The sequence below is a fragment of the Lissotriton vulgaris genome, chromosome 6, assembly GCF_964263255.1.
Source record: "Lissotriton vulgaris chromosome 6, aLisVul1.2, whole genome shotgun sequence".
NCBI classification, from domain to species: Eukaryota; Metazoa; Chordata; class Amphibia; order Caudata; family Salamandridae; genus Lissotriton; species Lissotriton vulgaris.
Genome location: NC_141694.1, coordinates 634,071,922 through 634,077,781, shown reverse-complemented (window position 1 = coordinate 634,077,781; position 5,860 = coordinate 634,071,922). Strand labels below are relative to the sequence as shown.

At 49.1% G+C, this 5,860-nt stretch overlaps 1 long non-coding RNA gene across 1 annotated transcript; it reads right to left on the bottom strand.

The window, feature by feature from the left end:
* Positions 1–220: 220 nt before the first annotated feature.
* On the bottom strand, positions 221–3,125 carry LOC147707799 (uncharacterized). Its single transcript, XR_015296472.1, has 3 exons — positions 3,020–3,125; positions 2,140–2,268; positions 221–373 (listed from the first exon to the last, which is right to left on the bottom strand). It is a non-coding gene; the product is annotated as an uncharacterized LOC147707799 (long non-coding RNA).
* Positions 3,126–5,860: the final 2,735 nt, after the last annotated feature.

Here is a 5,860-nt window from a genome sequence, read left to right as displayed (position 1 = left end):
GCCAGGGCATCATGCTCCTCGCGGAGCAAGGCGAGCTCCTGCTGAAGGCGGGACACCATCAGGGTGGTGCGGCGCAGGCGTGCCTTCACTGCCTTTCAGGTGCAATGCCTGTGAGAGGCAGCAGTTGGCCTTGCTGCTCGGTGGTGGTGTTTGCCTTTGGCAGCCCGGCTCAGTCTGGGTGGACCACTGTGCTGGGTGGCAGCCCGTGGGGCCACGGAGGCCGATGCAGACGACGTTGTTGTAGTTGTCGACTGCACACTTTCCACGTCCTCCAGGGCCACCAGCCGCCGATATTCCGCAACAGTGGCCTCGATCCTCCGTTGCCGGGCCGCTCTAGCCAGCTCCTTCCTCCTTGTCCGTTTGGAAGGAGAACCTATATGAAGAAAGAAAGACATAGTCTGTAACCAATGCTCTTTTAGATTAACTCAATCATTCAGCAGAAATTTGTGTTGCAGTACAACTAGCAACTTGCAAGCGCATTACATAACTATTGAGGCCAGTATCTATCTAACCTCACACTTCTTCATCCTTGCTCTAACATTAGTGGGAGTTTAAGGAACAAATTCTACGAGCACTGTGGACTTCCATTGGAGTCGACTATGAAAGTACACCAGTCTTATTCTTCTTCTTATCTCTTGTTTTGGAAAATTGGTACGTTATTTTCTGCAAGCCGGCATAATGCCAGCGCGGTAAACTTGCACCCGAGAAAAAGAGACGCACGCCATGAGGAGTGACCTAGACTTGCGTTGCCGTTGCGTTACTGTACCCGTCCAGTACATGCAGGTGGTGAATCTCTTACTTTTCTATTACGGGTGGCACTGAGAATACTCTGTTACAACTCAAGGGCTACTGCTTAATTAATTTAACTTTCACCCTACAGTGGAAATGAGTACTAGAAATGGAAAATTGAAGAAGATAAATAATCTGATTATCTATCACTTCACATGGGATGTTTTTGCTTATATATGGGATGACTTTAGGTGCTTTGCTTTTTATTGAGTGACCAGTGATACATCCACACATGAATGACTGAGTACTACTAAACTTATTAAGAGAGGTAGGGAGTGGCCACCATAATAACCGGATCTATGCAGTGCTTGCAATACAAACTACTGCTACTATTTATGGTAGTATTTGGACAAAATTAAAAGTTCTTTTCCTTGCCTTTCCTACACTGGAACGGACGTGCGGGTGCAGTGTTACATGCTCTTCAAAGTTACTCTCTCTAGATCATGGGTACTCACAAACTTTCTCTCAGGGGCTACATTTACAGTGTAGTTTGGGGCCGAGGGCCGCACTGGTGGGGGCGGAGTCAGAGGGGGCGGGGCTAAAGCAAAACGATAACTTGTGACCATGAGGTTGCACACAGGTCCCTGCAGCAGATGCCCTCATCCACTGAGCCACCAGACCCAGCATTTACATACATCTCTCTCCCTCCTGCTCTCCCTCCTGCCCTCCCTCCATCTCTCTCTCCCTCCTGCCCTCCCTCTCCCTCCCCCTCTGTCATCTCACTGTGTGTGTGTCTATCTGTGTCAGCCTTCAGCCCGGGTTGAGACCGCTTCCTCAACGCGCACACACAGACAACAACACCAAAGTACTTAACAGGTCTTTAAAAGACCATTAACATATTATTGAGGCTTTGTTTGTTTTAGCTCCCCTGCTTCTCCACCCTGACAATCACTGCTTGCCCGGCCCCACAGAGCAGAGGCTTTGTTCTATTTCACCTCTTTGTGGCCTTGCATTTCCACTCTGCTCTGTGGGGGCCGGGGGAGCAGTGATTGTCAGAGTGGAGATGCAGGGGCGCTAACAGGTGAAATACAAAAAAGCCTCTGCTCTGTGGGGGCCGGGGGAGCAGTGATTGTCTGCAAGGTCTGCGCACCGCCAACGAAGGCTTGCCGGGCCACCACCGGCCCGCGGGCCGTACTAGGAGTACCCCTGCTCTAGATACACATATCCTATCTAAGAGTCAGATAGTAGCATGATCCAGGTATATGGACACATACAGTTTCTGTGTCACCCACCCAGGCTGTTGTCCTTCCACCCATCATTGCTTCATCATTCACCCAGCCATGCATCTCATATTCTTGCCTTCCCAGCTAGTCTTCAATCTCAATAAGTAAGGAATATATAAGAGCTTACCTCTGGCCGCCACCACCACCGTCTCAACTCTCACAGCTGCCGCCGCCGCCTCCTCCCCTGAAGAATCGCCCTCCGCCTCCGTGTCGAGCACCACCACCTCCACACTGGCCCCGCCACCAGATGTTCCACCTACAAAGTACATTTAAGAATGTTAGAATAAAGCACTCACTAGTCACTAGTATTTGGTCTAGGAATGAAGACATGTGAAAACAATGTAATTTGTGACTGTCTACGTTAAAGTTAAAAAAAATGTCCCTTTTTCCAGGGAAGGTTGTCTTGCTGCACTTTTTGGCACAACTGATGAAGGCTGTTTTTTTAACACGCACCATTTTTCTCCACACAGACAGAAGATGGACTTCTAACAACAAGATCAAGTTGAAACCAGGTGAGAGCTCGGCTCGACCACAAGAAATGTCTTCAATTAATCGTCAGCACTAACCACTTTTCCATTATCAGTTAAACGTTTAGTTTTATTATGACTTCATTTTAATAAATGTGTTTACTTTTAATAAAGCTTTTAAACTTAAATACAATCTGTGTTTTTTGGTCCAGACTAGAGTGACTGAGCGAAAGGTTTTGCAATTTTTGCAAGCATGAGTCCAGATAGAACACTTCAAAAGACATTATGGACAATCCCAGAGGACTGCACTAAGTTGATAGAGCTATTGCTGACTAGAATCATGGGAGTTTCGCCAACCGTGCAATCTTAGTTAGCTACACAGACAGACTAATAAGAATAATCTAGTAATACCACGGGGAGTCATAGTAGAGGCAGGATAAGAATTTAGATACAGTCTACAAGAAGAGCAAAGACAATTTTGAAAAAAGTCAAATGAGGAACGCTAGGAAAAATAGGTACTAGTCTAAAATGAAAACTTACTGGGGCCAGCAGAGGAGCCCTCGCCTGCCCGATCCTGGCCCTGTTGATGAACAGCATCCGCCGCCTGCTGCTCCTGTGTCCTCCTCTCGCCCCTGGGGGGAGCTGACATACAACATGAAAGAAAGAACAGAAAACATGGATGATTATTGCTTGTCAATGTCAACCAAATCAAACATTTCAAAAGAACAATAACAAAATATTTCTGCGAAATTATATTGATTATGGTTACTTTTCATTTATTTGCGGACCTGTGACTTCGAAAGTCACGTAACTCACTAAACAAAGTACTGAAACGTTCACCTAGGACTGGCAGGCAGCAGTCCGCAGGCAAGACGCAAAGTGACAGACAAACTCCATTGTGATTTCAGTCAGATCAGTGACAACACTAACAGTTGCCTGCTACATTACCAGTCATTTAAATAGTCAAACTATCAATCCACCGCCACTATTTTTCTTATTGTCAGGGTTACAAAGGAAGGGGCAGATTTAAGCCCTTGCGGCTCTTTTGCGCCGTTCTTGCGTGACTTTTGTGACGCAGCAGCTAAACAAAAAAGGGCGCCATGGTGCGGCGTATAATATTATAACAACGTGACGCATTTGGGAGATGCATCCCGTTATAAAGCCCTGCGCCATCAGGGGGCGTTCCGGCGCAAGGGAGGGCATTCCTGCGCTGGAACACATCCTAATAGTGGCTGAGGGAAATCTACAAAATATCAATCAGTCACCTTTAGGACAATGATGCGTCACACAAACCCTGCACCTGCTTGAAGCAGACGTACGGCTTGACCCAGCATTGGGGAGATAGGGTACCCCAGAGCATTGATGGAGCTGCGCCATCGTTGCGACGCAACTCCAGCAGTAAAGCTTCGGTGACGTTTTGGGCCCATGGTGCGCCGCATTGCAAATACGGCGCACCATGTTTGGTGGTGGTAGCGGGCCGCACAATTAATGGCGCATCCCTGCTACTTTGCAGGGATGCGACGGTAATTGCAATTCTGCCCCTTAGGGGCATACTTACTTACGCGTTCTGGCGCATCTCCAGAGATGCGCCAGATCAAATGCGTCACGCAAAACTACCCTTGCGACACGGCAGATGTGCCTCATTTACAATGCGGCGCGCCCTGGCGCAAGGGTAGGCACTTGCGTGAGGCATCTTGTCACGTAAGAGCGGCGCATCGCTGGAGTCACGTCGCCAACGCAATGCAACTCCAGTAATGCTCAGGGCCACCCAATACTTAACATGCTGTGTCAGTCCTTTCGCCTGCTTCGAGCAGACATAAGGAATTGAATTGACGTAGCAGCGTCGCAGAAGTGCCTGCGTTAAATCTTGTACATTTCACGCAGGCAATTTTGCGAGGCGCACAGCCGCTGGACCGCCCACCCTGCGTACTAGGAACGCACCCATTGTGGTGCAGGCCCATGGCTTTATAACATGACGCATCTCCCTAGATGCGTCATGCTGTAAATGACTCGCAGGGATGCGGCACGTTTACGCCGCTGTTGCGTCACGCAAGGCAACGTAAACGTGGCGCAAGGGGCTTGTAAATGTAATCTGCCCCCTAGTGTCTAGCATTACGCAGTTCTGTAAAGTACACTCATACATAATAGTTACTCAGGCCAATGAGACCACGAAATAGAAAACAAATAAGCATAGTAGCAACGCCACTGAGAAGGAGAGCAGTGCACCTGAAATGCACAGAAGATTTTGAAATATAATTTAACTACAATGTAATCGTCATCAGCGGCATTATTGGCTTGCTCCATGTAAAAAACAAATATTTGCAATACAACAACACAGAGCAGGAGAAAACATCATAGTAGTGAGTGATTAAATGGCTACTACTACTCACCAAGCCCGGGGATCTCCAAGCCGAGCTGGTCCAGCAGGTCGCGCTCGCGGTCCAGGAGGTCCGTCCAGCGATGGGTGACCTGGCTGTAGGTGCGCTGGACCCCGTAGAGGTGGGATATGGCCCAGCACACCTTCTCCCACCGCTTCCGGCGCTCCCGCATGTTGTAGCCGCCGGCCGCGATCCTGCCGCCTCCCGCGATGGTCCTGGGCAGGCGGCGCTGGACGAAGTAGACCAGCGCGCCCACTTCCTCCGGGCTGAAGATCTCCCGTCGCGTCACCTGCTCCCCCCTCAATCTCCCGCATGCTGTCCTGCCACTGGGTCCAGCACTACTCCCCGCCGCCGCTGCGGCCCTCAAGTGCCTGGGCAGCTTCACGGCGCCTGGCTTGACCATGGTCTGGGCAGGTAAGGTAGGAAGAAGTAGAAAATTAAGAAAGAATAGGATAGGGAAGAAGAAAAGAAAAGAGTTTAAAAAAGTAGTTTAAAAGTAAAGAAAAATAGCAGAAAAGACAAAAATATACAGCTAGGAAAAGAGAGGGATAGATAAGAAGCAAAATCGTAAAAAAAAAACTGAAAACAAGCAAAGGATGGCAAAGATACCAAGAGGATTAAACACCATGCCCAGACACAGGAAATGAATGAAAAAGAAGATGGCCGGCGCCCGTTCACGAGCGCAAAAGTAAGTTCGCGCGAGATTTTCCTCGCGATCTCGTGCGAACCTCTAGATTTCCCGCGCGATCTCGTGCGAACCTCTACTCGCAATGCGCTTACTGCGCGAGATTATACATAGCGGGCGGAAACGGAAATACGTCACGCAAACAAAATGGCCGCGCCCGTACTCGACCTTGGGGTAAATTCGCGTGTTGCGCTGCAAGCGGCTCGCGAATACTGCAAAAAAACTCGCGAAACAACAACCTGCAACAAAATAAAATGCTCATTCGCACGAATTGGCGGCTTCCGCGGTCGGTTTCGCACGACGCCGCGCCCCGCGAAT